General features: G+C 49.3%; 1 protein-coding gene across 11 annotated transcripts in view; it reads left to right on the top strand.

The window, feature by feature from the left end:
- The window catches only part of SGIP1 (SH3GL interacting endocytic adaptor 1), a 1,655,639-nt gene that overhangs the window by 299,836 nt on the left and 1,330,766 nt on the right, over positions 1-25,037 (top strand). The gene's annotated exons all lie outside the window — the stretch shown is intronic.

The following is a 25,037-nucleotide window of genomic DNA, read 5'->3' as shown; positions in this document are numbered from 1 at the left end:
TACCAATTGCTTGTCACTTTCGCTCACGTGGTGTAGTAATATTTGCAGCTGTGCTGCCCTGAAGTATTCATATAGGTCAGGATAACCCAGTCAGCCTTTATTTTCTGGGAGGATCAGAAATGTTTTATTATAGGCCTATGGATCACCCATAGGAATGAGTTGTTCTTTTTTCATCTCCGAGTGAAAAGCTGCTGGGATCGCGACTGTCCATGATTGGAATAGAAATGTTAACCTTGGTAAAACGTAAATTTTAATGGTTGTGAACCTGCCTGCGCAAGATAGGGCGAGATTCAACCATCTCTGTATTATGTCTTTGACTATTTTCGCCCAAAGCGGCAGATTAGCCTTCTAGAGCTTGCTAAACTGTTCCGTGATTATTACCTTAAGATATTTAATGCCACTCTCTTGTGTTTGGATGGCATGCCTCACCATAAACTGAGAGACCTGGGTGTTGTCAGCTGCGAATCCTCGCGTATGTGCCATATTCTGCTATAGGTCCTAGAAGGGCTGGGACAGATGACTCTGGATGAGTAACATATGCCAGAATGTCGTCTGCAAACAGTGCAAGCTTGTACTCCTTCCTGTACCGCTCCAGCCTGTATATATTGCTATTCTGGAGGTTCTAGCACATAGAGCAGTGGAGATAGTGGACAGCCGTGGCATTTCCCCCTACTCAAACTTAATTGCATCCGAGGCTGTCCCGTTGACCACCACCTGCACAGTGGTGTTTCTATACAACACTTGGGCACCAGTTGTCAACGCTCACCCAGGCCTAGTTTGCTCAGGACTGCCCGCAGAAAGGGCCATTCTACCCTGTCAAAGGCCTTTTCGGCATCCATTGGTATTAGAGTTGGGGTCTTCATGCCCTTCTCTCAGACCGGCGATTAGGCCCAGGGTTTTGCAGACATTGTCGGAGCCCTGCCGCCCACTACATACCTTACCTGGTCATTGTGAACTAACTTGGGAAGTATACTGCTCTACCAGGATGCTTAAATATTATTTTGTGTCCACATCAATTAGTGATATAGGGCGATACGAGCTGCAGTGTCTTACTCCTCCCTTCTTTGGGCAGAACTATGATCCTAGCTTGGGTGGATGAAGGCGGGGCTTGGCCTGACTGCAGTATGTTTTTTAAAAAGCTTGTGAGAAACGGAGCAAGGGTCAGCACATATGCCTTGTAGAAGGCTGGCATGTAGCCATCCTGCCTTGGTGCCGAGCCCGCCTATAGTTAAGAAATCGCTTTCAGGACTTCTGAACAATATATGAGGGCATTAAGCGGTTCAGTCTCCTGTGCTGTAAGCATCCTAGGCACCAGCCCTGTGAGGCATTTCTCATTGCTTCAAGCATTTTCAAGTCCTTCAACGATATACAATCATGTGTATAATAGGGCAAAACGCTGGGTTATGTCTAACGGTTCACTAAGGCTTCCCCTGAGTTACTCATTATTTTGCTCACCGCCCTTTGCACCCATAATCTCGATGCCAGCATTGTGTGCCTTTTTGCCTTTCTCTAAATACCGTTGTTTTAGATAGTGAAACTGGGTTGGGGCTTTCCCCCTTCGCATCACGCTTAACTCCTTTTTCAATTCCCTGATCTCTGCTACAGTGTTCTCAGGTGGGTCTGCCCTCCTCTGGAGTTTCGCCTCCTTGGCTGCAATATCTTTTTTTTATGGCTGTTTCACGGAGAATACACGCTCTTTTTGGCCGCAACTTCCGCAATCAACACCAACCGAATAGTCGCCCTAGCTACCTCCCATGCTATGTTGAGCGAAGTCTGACCTGTTTCATTGCTCTTAAAGTACTCCCCAATTTCCTTTGGGCTTTATATAGGTTATCATTGCACACCCATCTCTGGCATGTTGGGCCACATTCCTAGCGTAAGTGTAGACATATCATGGTCCGCCGATCCAACTATTGCGATCGCTGTGTTCACATTCCTGTAATCCTGTGCTGCATCTAACAATATGTAGTCGATACAGGAATAGGTCTGATGGGTTGTGGAGTAGAAAGTTTATACTTTTGTGGATGGATGTGCCAGGTATCTAGCAGATATGCATCATGTACAAGATCTGACAGATTGTCCCTGCTGGGGGCTTGCAGTGGAAGCGCGCTCCTTCTATGCGAATTCTAAAGTGAGGTCTGCAATCATGTTAAGATCTCCCCGCCCCCACAGATTAGTACCGCTTCCCTCCATTCCCCCAGGAACTCAAAAATTGTCTTACAAAATGGGAGCTGATGCTGATTGGGTGCTTAAATGGAGCAGAGCGTCATTGCTATCTGTCCCACAGTCCCCTTGTACACCAAATATCTCCGGTAAGGCCAGGCGAGGTGCATTATAATATGCCCACTCCAGATCTTTTTGCAGGGCCTGAAGACCAAATGGGGCCCCCAGTATGCTTCCCTTCAAGCGCGTACACCTCACCTTTCCTGTACTAAGTCTCTTGTTGGAATAAAACATCCAGTCCCGTTAGCTTAAGTTCCCTTAGGTGCATGGTATGTTTTTCTGTGGAGAGTTGTACCATTTCACATTGAGCAGCCCAAAGCTCACTGTACCGTTAATCGGCATCACGCTGCATGTGGTATTCCTGTGTCTCCTCTAGTCCAAGGACTAGAGAACAGCTTGGTGCATTGTTGAGGCTTGCCTTGTGCTGTACTGTTGGATTTTTCATGACATTCCCCTTTTCTGCCACATATGCTTTGGTGCAAGGCAATATTTGAGCTGTCTGATCCTCCTGCTCCCCAATCCCCTCCACACCCCCCCTTGGAAAATAAGGAACCAACCATTTCACAATGAACACACACTTTTAAATCTAGGGCCATTTTTGGGGGACCCCTCGCCTGGCCATGCAGCTAAACCCTTAAACATAACCGCAACTAATATGGTGACGTTCTATGTTAACTTGGTTCTGTCCAGGTATCTCAAAGCTCATAAGCCTCAGCCCTGCTGGACAGTACCTCATTATTTTCCCCTGGGATGTGACAGATCTGATGCTGTCTTACGTCAGCTTGTTACTCTGCGCCCTAAGGGAGCGACACTGGCATGTCCCCTTTAGCAAAGTGATACTTAATAGTCCAGCTGATCATCATGGGGTTTTAAACCTCTGGTATTTCCTTGAGCCTCCTGCTCTGCCACGTCTCAATTGAGGCCCGCGGCTCACTTCCTTTGGCTCCTGTGTGTTCCTTATCTCACCCAGTGCTGATCCCCTGTCTTCTGCTTTCAACCGCTGGAGAGCATTGGACGCTTCATCTCCTGCTGTGACCCTGCAATTCTTCCCTTGATGTTCAAAGTTCAGCGAAAAGAGAATCCCCCGATACCCTGCTCTTGCGGCAACACCATCAGATGTCTGCAATCCTGCCTTTTTGCTAAAGTTGTTGCTGATGGGTCCTGATCTATGCGGACATGTGACCCCTCAAATTCAATCTTACCCCGCTCTTGCTTTTAGCATGATCTCCTCCTTCTGCCTGTAGTGATAACATTTTGCTATGATCGACCATGGGCTGTTTCAGGGGAATACCTCATCTGTAAATCCTATTGCAGGGGCTGGCAGCTCTTCAAAGAGTGAGTTTTAGGGCTTTAACCTGCCATTCTTGCAACAGAGGCATCCCCCAGGTGTCTCCTTTAAACCCATGATCCGAATGTTAATGTGCCTTTCTCTGTTTTCAAGGTCATCGACCTTTGCCGCCAAGTCTGCTTCCCTTTGTTAGAAGCCGAGGAAGCACCCTTTCACTTACATCTTAGCGCTGCAGATTGCTGATTGTTCTCCAGCGCTTCCAGCTTGTCTTCCACTTTGTCTATCCTTGACTAGATAGCTGCTATGGTTTTTGAGATGATGATCTTCATCGACCGGATTTCTTCGAGTAGTAGGATTTTATCTGCCTTTGTCGATGCTTCGTGATCCTCTGCCGGTATGCTTGGTGCACTCGCTTGGGGTTGGCCCGCCATCTTGGTGAACCCACGACGTAAGGACTGCAGGGCTGCTCTTGTGCTATCGTCCACTGTGGCTACTGCTGCGGCAAGGTTGGTTGCATGGTTGGGGGTTTCCGCTCTTCTCCCCCTCTCTCTCGCTTGGGCTGTCACATATTTGATGGTCTGCTCTGGGTTCAAGTGCCAGTAGCTCAACTCAGTTACGGCCTCCCAAGCCTCATCACTTGCAGTATAACCTGCTGCTTGACGTGGCCTGCGAAGGAGTGCGCCTGCTCTGGGCCCTCCAATCCTTTTGATGATTTCTGGAAACCGAAATTCTTAAAGGTCCATCAAGTGGCGACTTGTATCCCCATTGCTTCTCTTACAGTGTTTGCATGGCTCTTGTAGCGTGATCGGGGTATCGGTGGGGCTAATGTACAGCTTGTTCCACATAGGTGTTGAAGTGGGCTCACTTCCTCCTAAGGGCTCTGTCGCTGATTGCACTGCCCACTTTGCCCGCATCTACTCCGCCTTCGTTTTGTGGGTATGATTACACTACACTGTGCAAGCACTGGTGGACGCGCGCTGGTGCCTGCTGCCCAGAAACCTCAAGTGCGGCATGTCCAAGCGTACTTTGCTTTCTATCTTGCAGGTTGGGACTGCAAGCTCATCTCATTGCCCTTGGTGATCTTGCGCCTTGCCAACATTCTCCTAACGGGCAGCAGCAGAGGGCTTTTCAAGCGTTGCAGGGTTCTTTACAGTGCAGGGGCTGTGTCTGGTGCACTCCCCTCCCTCCTGCAACTCTGCCTCAGCTTGTACGTTATGCGGGTGCGCACCTCCCTCGGCGAAGCGCTCTCAGCCGAGCTCCTCCCTCTGCTTCCCTATCGCTCAACTGGCAGCTGATTTATTACTCAGCGTTTGGTGTCCCATTAGGCGGCTGGTGTCAACTCATTGCGCTGTTGGTAGCTTTTCCGGGATCGAGCCGCTACTTGTTAGCGTGGTGAGCTGTGCACACACTCAGTCTCCAGGGCCTCCACGTTTGCCTGCCTTCTGCCGAGCCAAGTCACGTTGGGCTTTAGACCTCCAGATCCCGGCACTGCTGCTGCTCAAAGTTCCTCCAATGGCTCCCGGGAACTTCTGATGCTGTCTAGTGTCATTGCATCGATGGTGAAATGACATTAGCATTCGCTTTTCGCCATTGTACTGCAGCGTACAAGGGAGGCGAGTGACCTTTTCTTGGCAAGAGGGGAATTTCTTGGTGTACTTTTCTTGCCCTTGCGGGGGGAAGAGGTGACCTGTGACATTGGGAAGGATGAGGTTATATTCCAGGTCCACAATGACTGCCTCTCACACCTGAAACCTCCTGGCCAGGTCAACACCCTAACCAGAGATCTCTCCAAGCAGCTGGAGGATACCGCTGAGATTGCAAAACCTGAGAACGCTCATCGCAGGCGGCCATTTCACCTGCCCCCAAGAGCGGTCTCCCCTTGTCTCAGGCATTTAATGTCTTTAGTGGAGATGGCAAGTGACAACTGTATGAATATCCCTAGAGAAGTGGTTGGTGTGGTTTGTGACCCTTTACTATTGCCATCCTTGCATGAAGTGCAGTACCAATAGATTGCCACATCTTGTTGCAGGGAGAAACATAGAGGGGACGAAGGGGAAGAACAGGAGAGGGGGGGCGCAAGCCTGCAGAGTAATGCATAGGAGGGAATTGTCATGATCTCTGCTTCCAAAAGGTCAGGGTTTTCTCCAGCATGGGGTCTGGCATGGATTCACATGCTCATGAATATTCCCCGTCGTCAGGCTGGGAATCCTCGGTAAAGAAAAAACCAGTATCAGTTTCGTTTCTGATCTGTCTTTCGTAGTAATAACCAATCACTGGTCTCTGCGTCATACTGACCACAGCCAATGACTGCCCTCTACCTAAGCACCGCCTCTGGCAGCCATCTTCAGATTTTTACCGCACGTTCATGTGTTGGGATCCTTGTGCTATTGCTCTCGAGCGTTAGTGCTATTTTTTCGCGCTTTTCACAAAAAACTTCGATTCTTTCGGTCAAAAGAGCCTCAAGCTCCACCGATCCTACATCCGATCAACGGGGACCCGTGTCGGATTCATCTGTGCCCCTCAAGGGTGAAGATTCGTCGAGCTACACTTCGGAGGACTCCAGAAGCTTCTCAGGCCCGGTCTCGGAGATGGCCCAGGAGAAGGGAAGCTCGACGCCCGGAAAGCTGTTCAGGGTCTGCCCTGGATGCCAGCTGCAGAACGTCTTCAAGGAGGACGAACACTCTTTCTGCCTTTACTGCCTTCATGAGGACAAGACGCACGTGGAGAAGGACTGTGCGTTTTGCGGCAACATGTCAGAACGGACCATGAAGGACCGCTATCAACGTCTCGCCAACTGGCTGGAGGGTAAGAGCCCGTCTGGCGAGAAGAAGAAGAAATCCGAGCGGTCTTCTAAGACCTTTGAGGGCGCCCCGGCGACGGGGGCCCAACATAAGGCCAAGCACTGCGAGTCCGCTGGCACCGGGAGCGCCGAACGGTCGGGCTCTACGGGCGCCAGGCAGGGCGCACCCTCCCCGGCACCATCAACCACGAGCCAACGCTCTGGGTCGGGTAAGAGGAAGGCCGAGCACCCGGCGAAGCTCCTGGAGAGGCCCCGGTCGAGCTCTAAGGCAGAGGAGGAGCGTGGCAGTGCCCCCTCCCTCAAGGATAAGGCGGTGAGCGCACCTAAGGTGGTGAAGGCCTTGATCCATCCGACCAAGCCCTCTATCGAAACGGTCGCGGCGGCCCTGGCTCAGCCTGTGGTGGCTGCACCAGTGGTGGCGACCTCAGGGCCCAGAATCTCCCTGCCTCCTCGGAGGGAGTCTTCCTTTGTGCCCATCGATAGGACCCCCGTGAAACCCTCCGTGGGGAAGAAGGGGGGGCAGGGCGTCGTCGTAGAGTCGGCCTCAACCTCAGAGGAGGAGCTGATCGAGGTCTTAAGCCACGGCCTAGGCGTGGAAGAAGGCCAGCCCGTCGGAATGGACCCCGACGCAGGTGACGACGACGACATCGTCGAGGATACCGACGGGGCCCCTGCTCGCCCGTCGGATTCCCCTCTGCCAGCGCCGCAAGACAACTCGGCGGCCATTTTGTTGGCCATACAGTCCTTATGCTCCGAGATAAGGACGAGGCTACCGTTACCGACGGAGGAACCTCTCCCGTCGGGGGATCCAGAACCGGGACCTTCTGGTGTTCCCCCTACCAAGAAAAGAAGGATCCATCCACCACCTCCTTTTCAACCGTCGCGCCCCTTCCAGCCCTCCTCCCCGTCCACCCGAGGGGATGATACGGGGACTGACACGGCAGCGACGGGTACGGACGACGAGGCATACGACGAGGATTTTCCGTCGTCGCCTCCCACCAGGGCCTCTCCGCCCGACGAGATCGGATCTTTCCACTCCATGATCTCCAGGGCTTCCGAGCTTTTCCAACTCTGCCCTGAGGAGAAGAAAAAGGAAGGCTTCCTTTATCAGCGGCGCGAGGCCAAGAGGAAGACGGTCCTCGCAGTGCCTCTGTTGGACGACATTTGGGATGAGGGCCTTTCCCTCCTCAAGAACCCTTCCACGACGCCAGCTAGAAGAGACCGGTACGAGAAAAAGTACCGGGTCCCGGACACGGCCCCCCTATGCCTCCGGGCGCAGCCTACCCCGGACTCCGTCGTCTCCGCGGCAGCCAGGAAGAAAGCGGGGGGGGGGTGTGGCCTCCACATCGACTTCCCCGCCGGACGGCGAGGGAAAGAAATTGGATACTATGGGACGTAGAGTCATCTCGTCGGCAGCGACGACGATTAAAGCGGCCAACGCCTTGGCTATCGTGGCCCGCTACGACAGGGAGCTCTGGTACAAGATAGCTCCCCTGCTGGATTTTCTGCCGGACGACAAGAGGGCGGAGGCCCTTGAGATCCTGCAGGAAGGTGAGGTGGCCTCGGACCACGCCATCACCGTGGCGACGGACATCGCCGACACTGGGTTCCGCCAGCTGGGCAACGGCGTTTGCCTTTGACGTTGTGGATGGCTCAAAGCTACGGACTTCCGGCAGGACGTCCAGACCAGAGTCCTGGACATGCCCTTCGACGGGAACAACCTGTTTGGGAAGACAGTGGACGATTCCCTTCAGGCCATCAAGGCGGATACTGAGACGGCCCGGGCCCTTGGAGTCCTGCAACGACGGACGCCCTTTCGGAGCGGCGGAGGCAAGGGCGCCTCCAAAGGTTCCGGCGGCGGTTTCGCTTCCTACCGTCAAGCGGCCCGCTCGTCGTCGCAAGAGGCCTACAGAGGACGAGGCAAGTCTAGCGGACCCCGCCGTCGTCGCCAAGGAGGTCAAGGCGGCAAGGCCGCGTCCAAGCAGGATTGAACCGGCCGTGGGGTCGGGCCCCCACCGAAGCACCCCGGTGGGAGGCCGGCTGGCGGGCTTCGTCAGCGTGTGGGAGTCCATCTCCACCGACCGTTGGGTGCTGGACGCCCTGGCCCGGGGCCACGCGCTCGAGTTTCAAAGAAGATGCCCGCGCGTCCCCCCCGTGGCCAGGAAAGAACTTCACGTCCCTCAACTTCTCCTGGAGGTAAAGGCGATGCTCAGAAAGGGCGCCATCGAACTCGTCCCAAAGAGGCTTCGGGGCTCCGGAGTCTACTCGAGATACTTCCTCGTGAAGAAGAAGACGGGAGGATGGCGCCCCATCCTAGACCTGCGACGTCTGAACAAGTTCATCAAGGCGCAGAAGTTCCGGATGGTCACCCTCCAGCACGTCCTGGGTCAGCTGGAGGAAGGAGACTTCCTATCGTCGTTGGATTTGGAGGATGCCTACTTCCACATTCCCATCCTAAAGGGGCACCGCAAATTCCTCAGATTCGTGGTCCAAGGGCGTCATTACCAGTTCAAAGCCCTTCCCTTCGGACTACGGTCGGCACCCAGGGTATTCACCAAGTGCCTCGCACCGGTGGCGGCGCAGCTGCGCCGCGAGGGGATTCACGTCTACCCCTACCTGGACGACTGGCTCATCCGCGCCAAGACGAGGGAGCTCGCCGTGGTCCACACGGCAAGGACCGTCCAACTCCTCACGGACCTGGGATTCTCCGTGAACTACGCCAAATCCCACCTGGTGCCCGCGCAAGTCGCACTGTTTCTGGGAGCGAGGCTCAACACAGTGTCCCTTCTGGCCTCCCCGTCGGAGGAGAGGACCAGGACCATCTTGGGCAAGGTGCAACGGATGTTGGTGGCCGACGCGGCCAAAGTGAGGTCCATCAAGTCCCTCCTCGGGATGATGTCTTCCTGCATCTACCTCATTCCCATGTGCAGGCTCCGGATGCGCCCGTTGCAAGAATTCCTGGATGCGCGCTGGATCCAGACGACTGGCAGCTTCGAGGAAAGGATCAAGCTCGACGAGAGTTTCCGACGAGCGATACGGTGGTGGGGCACCCGCGCGCATCTGACGGCGGGCATGGACTTCCAGACCCCAGCCCACCAGGAAACTGTGACCACGGATGCCTCCCTGGAAGGGTGGGGAGCGCACACCGAAAATCTGCACGCAAGGGGACTCTGGCTCCCGACGGAGAAGTCCCTGCATATCAACGTCCTGGAGCTCCGTGCAGTGTTTTGGGCCCTCGGGTCCTTCCTTCCGTCCCTCAAGGGCAAGGTGGTGAGGATCTTCACCGACAACACCACCACCATGTTTTACATCAGGAAACAGGGCGGAACCAGGTCCCCAGCGCTGTCCAAGGAGGCGCAGGACCTGTGGCATTGGGCCGTCGCCCAAGGGATTTTTCTGGTGCCGTTTCATCTGGCAGGGATAAAAAACACCATCGCCGACTCACTCAGCAGGGAGCTGCGCTCGTGCCACGAGTGGGAACTACGGCAGGATCTGGTGGATCGCCTCTTCCGACGGTGGGGCACACCCCAGATCGACCTGTTCGCGACGGCGACGAACACCAAGTGCCGGAGGTTCGCCAGCAGGTTTCCCCAGACGAGGAGCATGGGCGATGCTTTCTCGTTCCCCTGGGAGGGCCTGTTCCTCTACGCGTTCCCTCCCTTGCCTCTGCTAATCCGGCTCGTCAACCAGCTCAAGAGGTCACGGTGCAGGATGATCCTCGTCGCACCTGCGTGGCCGAGGCAGATATGGTTCCCGGACCTTCTGGACTTGTCAGCGTCCCCGCCGATCAAGCTGCCGGCGGACGCGGATCTACTCTCCAGGGAAGGAGGCGCCATCCTCCACCACGACCCGAAGTCGCTGAACTTGCAGGCCTGGCTCCTGCAGCGCTAGAGTTTGGAGGATACAACATACCGGCCGATTGCAGAGAGGTTCTTGCAAAGGCCAGGGCGTCCTCGACTCTTAAATGCTACGGACACAAATGGAAGAGGTTCTCTGTCTGGTGCCACGCACAGAAGATTAACCCTCTACGGATTACGGCTCCCCAAGTACTGCCGTACCTGCTGACGCTGGCCAAAGCTGGTCTGGCACACGCGTCCATCAAGATTCATCTTGCTGCGATCTCCCGATACACCAGAACCACGGGGCGGACGTCCTTGTGGTCTCATCGTCTGGTGAAAGAGTTCATGAAGGGACTGTTCAGATCGTTCCCGCCGGTGAAGGCTCCGGCCCCGGCGTGGGAGCTCAACGTGGTGCTGACCAAGCTCATGGGACCTCCGTTCGAGCCTCTGCACTCGGCCCCGTTGAAGTTTCTATCGTGGAAAACAGCTTTTCTTGTGGCCATCACCTCCGCACGACGAGTGGGAGAGATCCAGGCCCTTTCCTGCAAGGCCCCGTACTTGACTTTCCACGACACGAGGGTAGTGCTCAGGACGCACCCCTCCTTCATGCCCAAGGTACCGTCGGACTTCCATCTCAACAAACCCTTGGTGTTACCTGTGTTCTTCCCGTCGCCTTCGTCGCCGGCTGAGAGGACTTTGCACTCGCTGGATGTAGCTAGAGCGCTGAAGTTCTACGTGGACCGCACGAAGGGTTTTCGGAAGACGTCACAACTCTTTGTGAACTTTGGACCTGTCAATCAGGGGAAGGCTCTCTCGAAGGCTTCCATCTCCAGATGGCTCTCCGGCTGTATCATGTGCTGTCACCGGTTGGCAAACCGACCGCTGCCTGGCCGTCCGAGAGCCCATTCCACCAGAGCGATCGCAGCTACCACGGCGTTCCTATCTGGTGTGCCCCTGCTGGATATATGCAGGGCTGCTACGTGGAGGTCGACGCACACCTTCACGAAATTCTACTGCGTCGACCGGGATTCCAGGGAGGAGTCCAGGGTCGGCCAAGCAGTGCTGCGCAACCTGTTCGCCTGAGGTGAGCCTGGTGAGGAGGTAAGATGCTTAATGTTGAGTTGATGTGATGCCTAATGTTGAGCCTTTGCCACCTCCCGTGGTTGTGCATGTGTGTACTGCTATGTATTCTTTATTCATGAGCATGTGAATCCATGCCAGACCCCATGCTGGAGAAGGAACAAGTTACTTACCTGTAACTGTTGTTCTCCAGCATGGGTCTGGCATGGATTCACATGCGAACCCTCCCGCCTACCCCTCTGCGGCTCTTCACTTGGTCATACTGCCACTTCACGTGCTTCCAAATCTGAAGATGGCTGCCAGAGGCGGTGCTTAGGTAGAGGGCAGTCATTGGCTGTGGTCAGTATGACGCAGAGACCAGTGATTGGTTATTACTACGAAAGACAGATCAGAAACGAAACTGATACTGGTTTTTTCTTTACCGAGGATTCCCAGCCTGACGACGGGGAATATTCATGAGCATGTGAATCCATGCCAGACCCATGCTGGAGAACAACAGTTACAGGTAAGTAACTTGTTCCTTCCCAACTCCCTTGGAAGCAGATCCATAACCCAGGTTCCGAGTGCCAACCAGTCCCAATTGGGACCTTTTGGACCCAGTCCTGGCGCCAGTGGCACCAGGCTCATAAATCTGCCCAGTCCCAGCGCTGGAAGCGCCGGGCTCATAATGCTTGGGTGGACTTACCTGCAGCAGACCATGCTGCTTACTTGCCTGCCAGTTGAGCCTCTGATCCTCTTCTGTTTGGAACTACTTTTCCTGTTGGGTGGGGCAGGAGCCACTCCCTAGATTCAGAACACTGGAACTCTTCTGGAAAGCAGGAACTCTTTTCTTACCTAGGCGTGGCTGTGGAAGGAGACACTTAAGCACTACAGGAGGCTATTTAAACCACACCCGATGGATGAATCTTGCTTTGCGTTATTCTGCATCCTCTGCAGCAGAACGCTCATCGTGTCTTCTGCATCTGATCCTGGGCCTAAGGAAAAAGGCTTACCATCCTGAATCCAGTCTTCAGCAACACCTATAAAGACAAGAAAGAACAGGTTAGCATTACGGTCTTCAGTGACAGCTCTTCACTTACCTGGTCCATCGGCTGTCACCAACGCCTCGCGCTGCATTCCGGCATCTGAAAGACAAAGGCTTACCTACTCTTCGTGCGCTCCGGAGGTCTTCACACTGCATTCCGGCATCTGAAAGACAAAAGCTTACCAACTCTTCGCACGCTCCGGAGGCCTTCGGCGCTGCATCCTGCATCGGAAAGACAAAACAAGGTGCGTTTAAAGACATTGGGGATCTTTAATACTCACGTGCCATTACTCCTTTCCACATCTAACCCAGTGGGTATTCCGGCACCCTGCAGCCGCTCCGAACTAGTACCTGCAAAATAAAAAGACAGAGCGCATCGTGAAGCAGGCAACAAGCGCTTACTTACGTGCTTCCAGGCGCTTCTATTCATCACACGGGCTCCATCTTCAACTCACTTCAGCCCGTCATCCGCCATCGCCGGAACCCTGCAAAACAAGAAACATCATTACTAAAGACTTTAAAGACATTAGAATTACTCGAAACTTACCGTTCGTGCAGTAAACGACGGACAGCAGTCCTCTGAAGTCAAGAGGCCTGCTCCCCTTATCCAGTGAAGAAACTGGTTACAGCACCCTGCCCCGAGGCAGATGGAGAGCACGGCGTTCACTTACCTAAGGTGAGAGGGTTAACCTTTGGGGCTCTACAGGAGAAGAGAAAGGGAAGAAGAGAGAGACATTCAATAACCCAGTTCCTTAATCCCATATTTTCTATCTGCAGACATCTTACCCTTCGCGTCAGACATACAGTGCACAGAGGTCCAGCCCAAAGAGCCAGCCGTGTGTTACACATCACCTTTGAAGATACGGTATACGCCCAGTCAAGACCGGCGCTTCTACGGGAATCAGGTGAGCGTTACAGAAATGTCCCCCTCTTAGGTGGAGCCAGGAAGCAGCAGCATGCACACAACGTGAAGAGCGGAGAAGCGAGAGCCTGCAGAGTGCTATTGCCCATAACCAGGCTGAGGGCTGAAGAAGCTTGAACTCCCCAAACTGAAAAGAGACGTGACCGCACAGTGGTCGACCAGCACCTGCTAAAACCAACAGTGAAGTACTGTTGCGAGCATGGCTGGCAACCCGGCCATTCTTCAAACTGGGGTAAGAAACCGTATACCCCAAGAAGTGGTGAGAAACCGAATAGCCCAAGAAGGGCTGAGCCACCAGATAGCCGAAAATGGAGCAAAGAAACCAAATATCCAAAGTGGTGCGAGAAGCCAGATAGTCCAAGACGTGGCAAGGAGTCTGTTTGCAATAAAGGGTGTGAAACTGAACACCAAGGTTGGGTGCGAGAAGCAAAACCCAGAGGCAAGGTATGGGCAACAAGTCTCCCAGGCAGGGAGAAGGAAGGAGTCCCTCAAACCTAGGTGGGAGACACTCTAATTTAAGAATGAGTAATCATGAGCTGACGCAAAGGGGCAGAGACTGCTATACAAGGTGGAAATGAAGGATCAAAGGGTCAAATCTGATCTTTGCAACCCTGACCATGGAACCATCCTTTTGGGGAAGTTGTGTTGAAGAAACCAGAGACCCATTTGGGTGGGGAGTCAGAAGCCAGCCACCACTTCCTGTATTTAGTATAATGCCCTGACTAGACCTGGCTTGGTCCCGTTTATGGTGATCCTTTTTGTTAATGGTAGGGATAAGACTCAGCGTAGTTTAGGCTTTTGGATAGAGAACAGTTTTTTTTATTAATTTGACATACTGAGACATCCTAACCAGCACCCTTTCCACGCTCTGAAACACTTGTGTATGAGCGCGATACAAATAATATATCATATTATTTTGCGTGTAGATTCAGAAAGAAAACCTCCTTTTGAAATGAGGCCAGAATAGTCTTTCTTTTTCTCTGGCAAAAAAATGTCTGTTAAAGTCTGACTTACCACAGCATCCAGACAGCAAGTAGGTACAGAAAGGAAATCCTCCTTGGATAGCAGTGGTTTTGGCAGGACGACAGATGGCGTGCAAATGGGTGGCATAGGGATGATGGCTTCCCTTTATCTCAATTTAATCAGCCTGAATGGTTAGGGTTTTACCTTGCCATAAAATGCTGAGCCGTCCTTCAAAGCATGTATTGGTTAAAGGTAATTTAAAGGTCCAACTTATCACACTTGTCTCATATTCCCCAAATGAAGCACAAAGACACCTTCTTTAAGGACGTTAGTGCGACGCTAGGCCAATTTGCTGAAGGTGTTGATAGTATGCATGCAGGTTTTTAACTGTGTCCTTGACCCATGGTTAGATAATATTTATATACATTTTGTGCTCTCTGCTTGTGATTTACAACCCTACACATATCTGCCTAGAGCTTTGGTGGTTAAACGTAGCCTAAGTAAAATGACACCTTCCTTTTTATAGTGTCCTTTCTGGAACCTTTGAAGAATTTACTGTCTGATTCCTCGCCAGATAACTTTGTAAATTATCAGTGCTTCATATCTGCCCTGCCCCACCAAGGACGTGCAAATGCACTTTTAGGACAGCTACTGTAAAGTCCTGGTATTTCCAGGACTTACGGGCCATTAATGCCAAAAACGAACAGAGTTTATAGATTATAACAGAAGTCGCTGATTGTGTAACATTTATAACAGGGTGCTATCCCATTATAAAAAAGCTATTCAGGCGAAGAAAAATAAATGACTTTGATGAACGCATTCGTAATACTATCTCTGATACTAAAGCGTTGTTTCTAATTTTGAAAGAATTCGAAAGGTCAGGTTTTTTGTGCCAGAGGAACAGGTGGTTAAGGGTCAGGAATGGTGTATCGGGATACAACCAGCTCTGTTTGACAAAGTTATGGGGCTAAAGATGGCTATTGATGCCAAAAAGTCTTGTGTAGTGGAAGAAACCTGAGTATTCTCCCAGTAAGATCCCTTATTCAGGTGGCCAGGACATGGCCGTCGCTGTTCAATCCTTTCCTGGGGGTGGACCAGTGGGTGAGGATCACCTAGATAGGGGAGCCTGGGGTTGAACTTTGAGAAATGCCCCAGGTAAGACGCAGTATTGTGCCGGAGAAGGAGAGAAGGGTGAGATTTCTGAGGCTTTCATGGGCTGTATTGGATCTGTCTCCCTTCCTCCTGTTGGATCTCTCCGGCCCAAATCCTACAACCCCTCCAGACGTAGTCAATACTCTAAGGTCTCAAACCTGGTTACACCAAAAAAGCATATTTCCCAGAATCCCTGTTTTTCCGGTCACCATTCGAATATTCCCTCTCCGAATGTTCCCCATCATTCTCATACACATCCCTCTAATTCTTTCCTGAAACCCTAGCATACTGTATTGACAAAACACTACGATGCCCACACTCCCCTTGGTTCATTTCGCGACTGTGACCATCCCTATTTACCCCGCAAAACCTACGAATCCTGTCCTCCTGATTATCATTTTCTGACATCCCAATCCGCAGGATCGGAGCACCACCATTCCGACGAACCCTTCTGCTCGGTTCTCCATCCCGGTCATTCCTGTCAGTTGTACAACACTTTTGCATCATACAATAGACACAGACTAATGTTGAACCTGTATTCCCGACATGGCCCGACCCGAGGGCCAGGCAGAGTCAGGCAATTAATCGTGATCACACACAGGGATAAAAGGTGGAGCTTGAGAGTGCAGTACGAGCAAGGCGAGAAAGGTGAACCAAGCAGACATCACGACAAGATGGCTACCAAGCAGCAGTACAGAAGGAGTAAGGCGGCGGAAAGCGTGAGGGTGGCGAGGAGAGAAGTGACCTTGCCCTTTTCACCCCCGGCCCGCAGAACCTTTGTGGAGGAGAATCTAAGACTGTGAACAATAGCACAAGTGTCCTGCTGCAGATGTCAACGGTACACGGGCCACCTAGGTTGATAAGTAAGGCAGCGCAGAAGACTCCCACGCCCGCCGTGGTAACGGCCTTGTCTCCAAAGAAGATGAAAGCCAAGCAGTTCATCACAGCTGCTGAGTGGCAGGGAGTATCGATGAGACTGGGCTGTGTAGAGTGAGAATCGCAAGGTGGCAAGTGGTGAAACAAACCTGATGAACTTTAAGAGGAACTGTTGAAAGTGTTAGTGGTAGACAAGCTGCAGAGGGAAAACGCTACCACGTGGGTTCTAACTCGACTCTGGTCGCGCCCCATATTGAGAAACTACAGAAGCCAGGATGCCATAGGAAGGCCAGCAAAGGAACTCAGTGGTCATACGTGAGGGTCGAGCAAAATCCCTGTACATTCAAAAGACTTTGATTTGTGAAATGGCATGAACGCAAAGGGAAGTGAATCCTGCATGGTAAAAGGGTCCGAGGCCGGACGAGGGAGATCCGGGGTGTAGCTAAACTCAACACTATAATATAGTAGCACAATGAGCAGGGTGACTGGAATCGCAACCATTCATGGTGGTACCCCTGTGTAAAGAAAGACATTATTCTAATATGCGGTCTGGGTCAAAAAGTATTTTGCCCCCAAGCTTTTAATGCACATCAGGACGGGATCTTCGGATTAGTTTCTCAAAACAAAACGGGACACGCTTTACTTATAACACTATGTACAATATACATTGTGCTATTATATTATTGTGTATCTACCTGGGTAGATCAGGGCTGAGCCAGGAACACCTTTATTTAACGCTAAACTCAACACTGACAGTCGAGAAAAGGTCCGAGCCCAGCAGAAGGAGATCCAGGGGTGAAGCAGGCGCCCATGGGATGGCAGTCGAGAGAGATCCAAGCCCGAGCAAGGGCGGTCCAAGAAGTTAAGCTATCACCGAAGTTAATAAGAAAAGAATAAGCGATGAAGCTATTGCCCAAGTACTAGCAGTCAAGAGTGGGCCAGAGCAGGGCGGAGGGAGATCCAGGGCTAAAGCTATCATCCAAACCTAAAGAAAGGATCTGATATAAAGAAAGTAACTGATATAAAATCAGGGAATACGATTGAGAAAGGTCGGCCCAAAGAGGGGGACCCAGGGGTAAAGCCGTCATCCACTGTGAACTTTGGAAAAGCACTTTCATTTGTTAAAGGAACTTTGTTATGCAGGCCCTGAAGACAAGAGACTTTCTGATGAAACGAGACTTGGCCATCGACGGTCCTGAGAACTGCCATTGGAACTGTAGTCTTATAATAGAGAAGCCTGATACTGTACTGTGCTCCACCTTACCCAGTGCCCAAAACATGGGGAAGGGAGACCCAAGCCACCGCCTCCTGATTTATCATTTTGAGAACACTTCTTTCTTTTCTTGAACTATCCCACACTCCCTTTTGTAGTAGTTGTAAGGTTTTGCAATAGGTTTCTTGGTATAGGCCATTTTTATTGGACTTTGACACCACTGGTACTGCCTTGATTTTTATTTGATGGTCGACGCCTGTCCTCATCTTAGATTTAGGATTAGGTTAGGTGTTTTTCCAATTCGCATACTAGTTTCATTGTTCAAATAAACACTCTTGAACTGTGTCTTACTTGTGTCACCATGTGTTTCTCACAGTACCGGCACCTGGGAATGGATTACTCCACTCCCATGTTAAAAACACCACTGTTTCAGTTTAGGGAAATGGCAAAATTCGACATGGTGGATGTATTGCAGAATTTTAACCTACTAGTTGCCCAGGTGACGCCTGTCCATCTATGGTTATAAAAAAAAGTGTGCGTTAAGTCTTGCTCGTGCACTTTGGACTTCATTAATGCTTCTTTTCAAGCGGCTTATGTTCCAACTGCTACTAAGCAAGCTTCGATCACTGCTTTACCCAAAGCTTCACTGGTTCTAATATGGCAACAAATTATGGATCCATTACAAATGTGCCATTTCTTTTAAAATGTAGACAGTGACGGATCCAGACTCACCTGGAGGAGCATACCTTTCTTGGCCCTAGGCAGTCAGGCTTTCGAGCCTATCACAGTACAGAATGTGCCCTCTGGAATATGAAATCCAGTCAATCCCTTAATATGGATCAGAGACCTGTTTCTATGCTTTTAGTACCAGATGTTTCGGCAGCTTTTGATTTGGTGGATTTTAACATTATTTTCAAGAGGCATTGTTATCAAGGTCTGCTGCCGATTGGATCTTCTCTTTTTTATCGGACAGAACAGCACGAGTTTTCAGTTGTGAAGTGGCAGCAAGTCCATCTGAGCTCCTGTATGGTGTTCCACAGGGATCGTGCCTCTCCCACACTTTTTAAAGTTTTTTATGAAACCGCGGTTTGTGATACTTGATGAGAAAGATGTCCTTTACACAAATTATTCTGACGATACACAGATGTTTAATTTGTCAGGCAATTATATTTCTGATGCTGCTTTGATCAATACTTTCTTTGATCTCTTTCAGCATTGTATGGTACACAATGGGCCGAGTTCTTTCTCGTCGGTAGACAACAAAGATTGCATAAACTCCCAGCATCTTAGAAGTGTTTTTCCATAGCTGGTTGTCCAGTCGAGGTGCTCCCAAAGGTTTAAACCTTGGGTGTCTTTATTGAGACTACATTGTCCACGAAAGATCAAATGAATTTCGGGACTTCCTCCTCCGCATATTATCTGATGTTTTTTGGCCGATTCGATATTGCATATCAGAGTAACTCTTCAATCTTGGTTCATGCAATTGTAGGAGCAACTTTGGATTATTGTGGTAGCCTTCTTGGCGGGACCTCTCAAAAGAATCTTGCAAAGTGGCAAGTAGTGCAGAACAACGCAGTGAGGACCGTGGCTTGCTTAAAGCACCAAGATCAAATTACCACGGGCAGAAGGGTCTTGCACTGGCTGCTTATGAGAGTGGCTAAAGTTTAGGTTACTCACCCTCATGCAGAAATGCCTGTTTGGTAAGAATCCAGACTATCTTAAGCAGAGACTACCTTAAGCAGAGACTGAGTGTAAAACAGCATGCTAGGCTTTTAGGATCAAGCCATAGCAATCTGCTTTCTGTGCCGCGTTTTAAACTGGAGAGAGCAGGCAGATGTGCTTTGAACTTTTCTGCACCAGATCTCAGGAACAGTTTGCCTTCCCACTTACCGTCTGAGACCTCTCTTGCACCTTTTAAGAAGACATTTTAAATTTCTTTCTTTACCTAGGCTTTACCCATTTTAATTCTGCTTTTTTAGTTTTACTTACGTTACATTCTTGCTTGATTTCTTGTCTTGTTTTAGCTGTGTTTTTATTTTAGTGTGGCATCTATCTTTTAAAAAAGAAATGTATTTTGTTTTATTCTTCATGTGTTTTACTGGGTTCAGTTAGCGCAGTTTGCCTCCGGGCCTAAGGTGCGTTATAAATGTGTAAATTAATAAACTCTGCCACCTTTCCTAATGGCTAGTAGAATTTATCAAGCAGCGGCACAAATGCAAAGTGATTTTTCTCTGTTGGGCATATGTGTTTTCTTCCAGCAATGCAGAGGGAGGGGGGGGGGTGGGCATTTTACATTATACTCAGTGGTTCATAAGGGTACTCAATATTCGATCTGATCCTGGTCACTAGCACATTAACCCCCAAAATTGGTTGTATTGAGATATTCCAAAGTATATTCTCTGATCATGCCCCGGTTTGAATAGGTATAGATATGGGAGTTCCAATAACTGCTAAGTGGAATCCTTGGTGACTGAACGATTTTCTCTTGAGAGGTCCGATAATGAGACCCCCCCACCCCATATTTCAGAGACATTGACTTCTTTAAAGATAATGATGCAGGGGAGGTAGACTAACTTGCTGTATGGGATGCTGTTAAAGCGGTGGTATAGGGAATGATTAGCTTTTATTAAATGCAGCGACTTACAACAGAAACTCTTTGAGGAAGATTTTGTTTTTTGCAAAACAGAACACAAGGGTAGGGGTTGTCTAAAGAGCCTGAGGGAATTACGCTTGGCAAAACTAGAAACCTACATGACGCAGAAATCTACCAGTCCCCACTGTATACTGAGGCAAATCACAGATATCGGTCCCTTCTCCCCAAGGGAGAGCTCCTACTGTGACGCTAAGGTGAGCCCGCTGTGAAGGACCCTCCCTAGGGGTCGAGGCAAGTGGGACCTCTTCGGGAGAGACTCATCCTTTGGGGGACAAGGGGACCCATTCATATGCGGAACTCCCTAGGCCATCTTCTATAGCTGCATATATGGGACTACCTGTTAGAACAAATAATGTGGCTTTTTTACCTTTGGCTGAAGGCAATGCAAAAAGAAATTGATTTGTAAAAGTCTGTTTAACAGGAGACATGTATTTAACTGTGACGAGTATGAGAGAAGGGGAGAAAGAGCTGTGTGTGCAGAGGAAGCCCTCTGACATTACCCCTTGTGGTGATGGAGCAAGTCAAGCTGCAGAGCCTGCTACTGTCAGTGAAGCAGCAACCGCTAGTACGAGATGTCGAAGGCCCTGTAGATGCAAAGAAAGCATTGTGATGGGAACAAGCTACCTGGTGGTGGCGGGACCACAACTGCATCTTGGTGGGCAGGACGCCTGAACAACCATGCCGAGACCACCAGTATGGGAAGCGTGGATAGCTTGAAAGGGAACCGGGAATGGGAAACCGAAGAGCGAGAAGAATGAGCAAGCGAGAGCCGAGCCCTGTCCCCGTTGGAGAGAGAGAAGTAGCGGGGGAACAGGAAGAAGTGGGAAGCAGCTGGGGCCCTATTATAGATCCATTGAAACTCATCCCAGTCATAAGGACGAGGAAATAATGTTAAGACTTGGTAATTGGAGTCAATGAATAACCAGAGGAGGGAAGAGGGTGGTTATGAGAAGAGAAACTCGTCCCAGTGCTTAGGACAAGACATCCAGGAGAAATGCATTAAGAATCGAAGTGACCAACGTATCCAAGAGGGATTTAAGCAATCCAGTTGGGGAATGCACAGAGACTGGAAACAAGTTTCCTGGGAGGAAGGGGAAAAAACCCTATTGCCTCAGAATTGAAGACCGGAGAAAGTCTAACGGAGAAACATGTCAGGTTCGAATTTGCCAAGAGCTGGGAGCTATTTAGCTTCTGGTTTTAGCCACGGGGAGCCTAGTTTGCTTTAAACCAAGAGCTACCAGGAGCTGCTTGTGCCTCCCCAGGCAAGTGCTGTCATACAAACATAGCTATGTAATATTAACTGTGTAGATTTGGGAATGTGTATAAAAGAAAATAAATGACACATCTAAAAGACATTTAAAGCATTTTGGATAATATATAATGGAAAAGTTTGCATCTTAAGCACCAGTTAGATTGGCTATGCACTGTTAGCTCCTGGTTCCCCAGACGTAGCTCCTGCCTAACGGGTGGGGGGGGGGGAGAGGAGAGAATGCCCGATACCCTTGGAGCTGCTTTTTGCTCCTGGTCAACAAAGCTACATTTCGGCCCCTGACATGTAATCCGAGATGGGATATAAAACTCTTGAAGATCAAGATAAGAACCATTGGGCCTCATTACGAGTTTGGCGGTAACCCTGTCGGTGCTACCGGCGGGTTGCCACCGGACCATGAATATTTACCGGCACCTGAAAGCCGGACGCCGGTAAAATGTAAATCCCTATTCCCATAGAGTCCGAAAAGGACTCTATGGGAGAGGGGAAACTGAAGCACTGGTGCTAACTGTGCTGGTGCTTCCGTAACCGGTCTGCCTACCGTGGCTGATGTGCCTGGCTGGGTCAGACCTGTCTAGCACAGCGGCTCCGGCAAGCAGACCTTTAATATGGCGGTCTGGAAACAAAGGTGCCAGTAAGCTTACCGGCACCTTTGTTTCTGGACCGGCAAGGTCATAATGAGGCCCATTTTAAGACGGAGAAGTTATGACGAAGAAAGCCTAGAAAAGGGCTCAAGATAAACCTACCTCTGGAAAGCCGGAATGGAAAGACAGAGTATACAAGTGATTACAAGAATGTGAGAAAGTATCTGAAGGGAAGATATTCTAAAATATAGGACCACAGAGTACAAAAGCCAAGACTAACCGTGAAGAACTACAAGAGGATCTCAGACTATACAAGAAGATTGGGTCCAGAAATGTCTGCACCAGAGACTGTAAATGACAAGCCTATTGGAAGAGAAGAAAGACCAGGCGAAGATGAGACATTCTCTTGGCCTATTTAAGTTAAATATAGTGGCAGGGCCAGGTAGTTAGTTTGGACAGAGGACATTCTTCCCTTGGACATACTGATGAGCACATTTAGTTTCTTTAGATAGGTAGGGTATTCCCTTTAGTAATCGGGAAAGTTAGGAATTCTACTTATAATTTAATAAAAGATATTGAATCATGTACTCCGTGTCAGACGACTCCTTCCGACCCACCACAATATTACTATGTGAAAAGAAACAAAGCCAGTAAATATTTGGTGGCCAAGCTACAAGCTTTAGCTGCACAGAATTTCATTTTTGAAAAATATGTTGGTGCAGAGTATAACTTTGTAAAATGAAAATGAGCTAGCTATAATAGACACATTCTTTCAAAGTAATGTATATCAAACCAAACTTTTTGGCAACCATTGGTCTCCCATACCTTTGCGCTTTGCAGGGAAGAGCACGATTCTGGAGGCACCAATCATTTCAATGGAAGTAAACCAAGCAATTCATTACCTGCTGAGTATCGGACATTTTTTAAGACCGTTAACCCCATTCTGACATCAGGTGTCACCAAGCTGTACAATGTATTCCTGATCTTCGGTTCAACTCCAGATTCTGTGGCCGAATTCTCCATGATTTATTTATCAACACCATATAAAGACCCTGAGGAATGCTATCTCACTGTAAGTGGGATGCCAGATTCTGACAATATAAAGCAGACATGTTTGATAGTCACATGGTGCTAACATTGTTTTTTTCTTCTCTCTGTTGTTGCCCATGTCTCACACCATGACAATTCATGTTACTTTTTTTTAACCTTTTGCATTGATGCACTGTGTCTCTTGTTATTTGACCATTGGTGTTGATATGTTGCAACTTTGATTACATCAAAGTCCAACCATATGTGATGTTATCTATCCAGAGATGGCAAATCTGTTGTAACTGATAGTGTACACATTTCGTAGAGCCTTGAAAAAGACCATAATGGTTGATACGTGTCTGCTTGGCTTCAGATGTTTAAAAAGCGAATAAACCTGGAATCCGTTACAAACAATATCTACGGCAAGATCATTCATTTAGAAGATAAAACATAGATACTTACTGAAACTGCTATGGGAGGGTTTTGTACATGAGAGCACAGTTCTCTTTAAGCAACAAGATTTTGAGGGTGTGCCAAATTGGAGGTATAAAGCAGGAGGTCCTCTGCATGGAGCACATTTGTTTTCTGTTAGAGACCAGCTTTAAATGTAAGAATGTTGAGGTGGCTCCTCAGCATAGCTGTTAGAGACTATGTAAAGGTAAACAAATCTGGGTTAGCGGATAGTGGCATAGTGCTGGATTACACCCTAGCAAAATCATTCTCAATGATGATAATGTCTTTCTCTACAGAAATTCCTTTTGCTGAAATGAAAAGTGCTGATGGACTACCACTGATGAGATCATACATAGCTCTTCCTGAAAAGGGGCACACTAGAATCAGCTGCTGCTAAGCAAATTGTAGGCCTGGTGTGTTCCCAAACAGAAGAAACTCTGTGCCCGACACTAAAATGTTACGCCAGGCAGTATTTCTTACAATCAAGAGTTAATTTTTATTTCTCACTTTATTTCCTTAAATGCACGAAATACTGAAAAATGAGTTTTCACTGTGGTCTTTGTTTTACCACTGGCTCAATTTACATTTTTGATGGTTGTGCTACTGCTGCAGGTAAAGCTAATTGAAATACTGCCAAAATTGCTTCCTGGCAAAACGTACATTTTATTGAGTTGTAACTAAGGCCAATATTTTTCACGTAATAAGTCTGTGTTTTATTTTAGGTATCCATTCTCAAACATTCTGTTTAGGCAGGTCCTCGTCTTGTTTGGAGTTAGTTAGCTGTAGCTGACAGCTTTTTTGTTCTCACCCTGACAGTTCAGAGAGAGTAAAGCTTAACGTCTAGCATACATATATCTATATGGAGGTTTTTCCTTTGCCACTGTTAAAAAGTGATTTGATCTGTTCATTTGACCATTTATATTGCGCCAGAGCCCGCAGGCTTCATGGCGCAGGAGTGGGAGCAGAAATGTGGGTCATAATCACAAAATGAAAATTCTCGGTGCTTATCAATCCTTCTATAGCTCCTTTTAGTGACTTTTACCAATTGGAGGGAAAATACAACTCAAAAATGTAAATTTAGCTGTGCAGGTAAAACTAGCTGAGGGGGCAGTGAATGAGCAGACTCATGAATCCCCAGAGAGGAACAAAGGCATGTTGATGGGGAGAGGTTAAAATAAATCTAGTTAGCTGGACAAACAGACAAACTCTAAACATTCACAAACTGCTTAGAATTCCCAGTGACAACCAAGGCAGGGATTTGTTGGGTGCTCATGGTGTGCACATATACAGATCACCTTTGCAGCCCACTACATGATGATCTTAATATGAATCCTTCATTTTATACGAAGCTTATACAAAATGTCAGATGTTGACAGCATATTTTGAAATCTAGTCCGTCCGCCAATGCTGTGCATATAGTGAAGAATAAACCGATGACATTATTCCAGTAGTCTTGCATGTCATGTATGCAAGTTGATATTAACAGTCCTTTATGGACTAGCAGTCACTGGCGTATCATATGCTGATTCAGAGCGTGCTCATTCGGTCCCAGTCTTTCTCCCGCTCACTCGATTTCTCTAGCACTTCCTCTCCCTTTTTCTTTCACCCTATATCTTTCGATGTCCATGGACTTTGCATAGTCGGGTGTGAGTTTTGCTAGAGCCTCAG

The sequence above is a fragment of the Ambystoma mexicanum genome, chromosome 1q, assembly GCF_040938575.1.
Source record: "Ambystoma mexicanum isolate Mex_15411 chromosome 1q, UKY_AmexF1_1, whole genome shotgun sequence".
Taxonomy (NCBI): domain Eukaryota; kingdom Metazoa; phylum Chordata; class Amphibia; order Caudata; family Ambystomatidae; genus Ambystoma; species Ambystoma mexicanum.
This window is presented reverse-complemented; position numbering and strand designations above follow the sequence as displayed.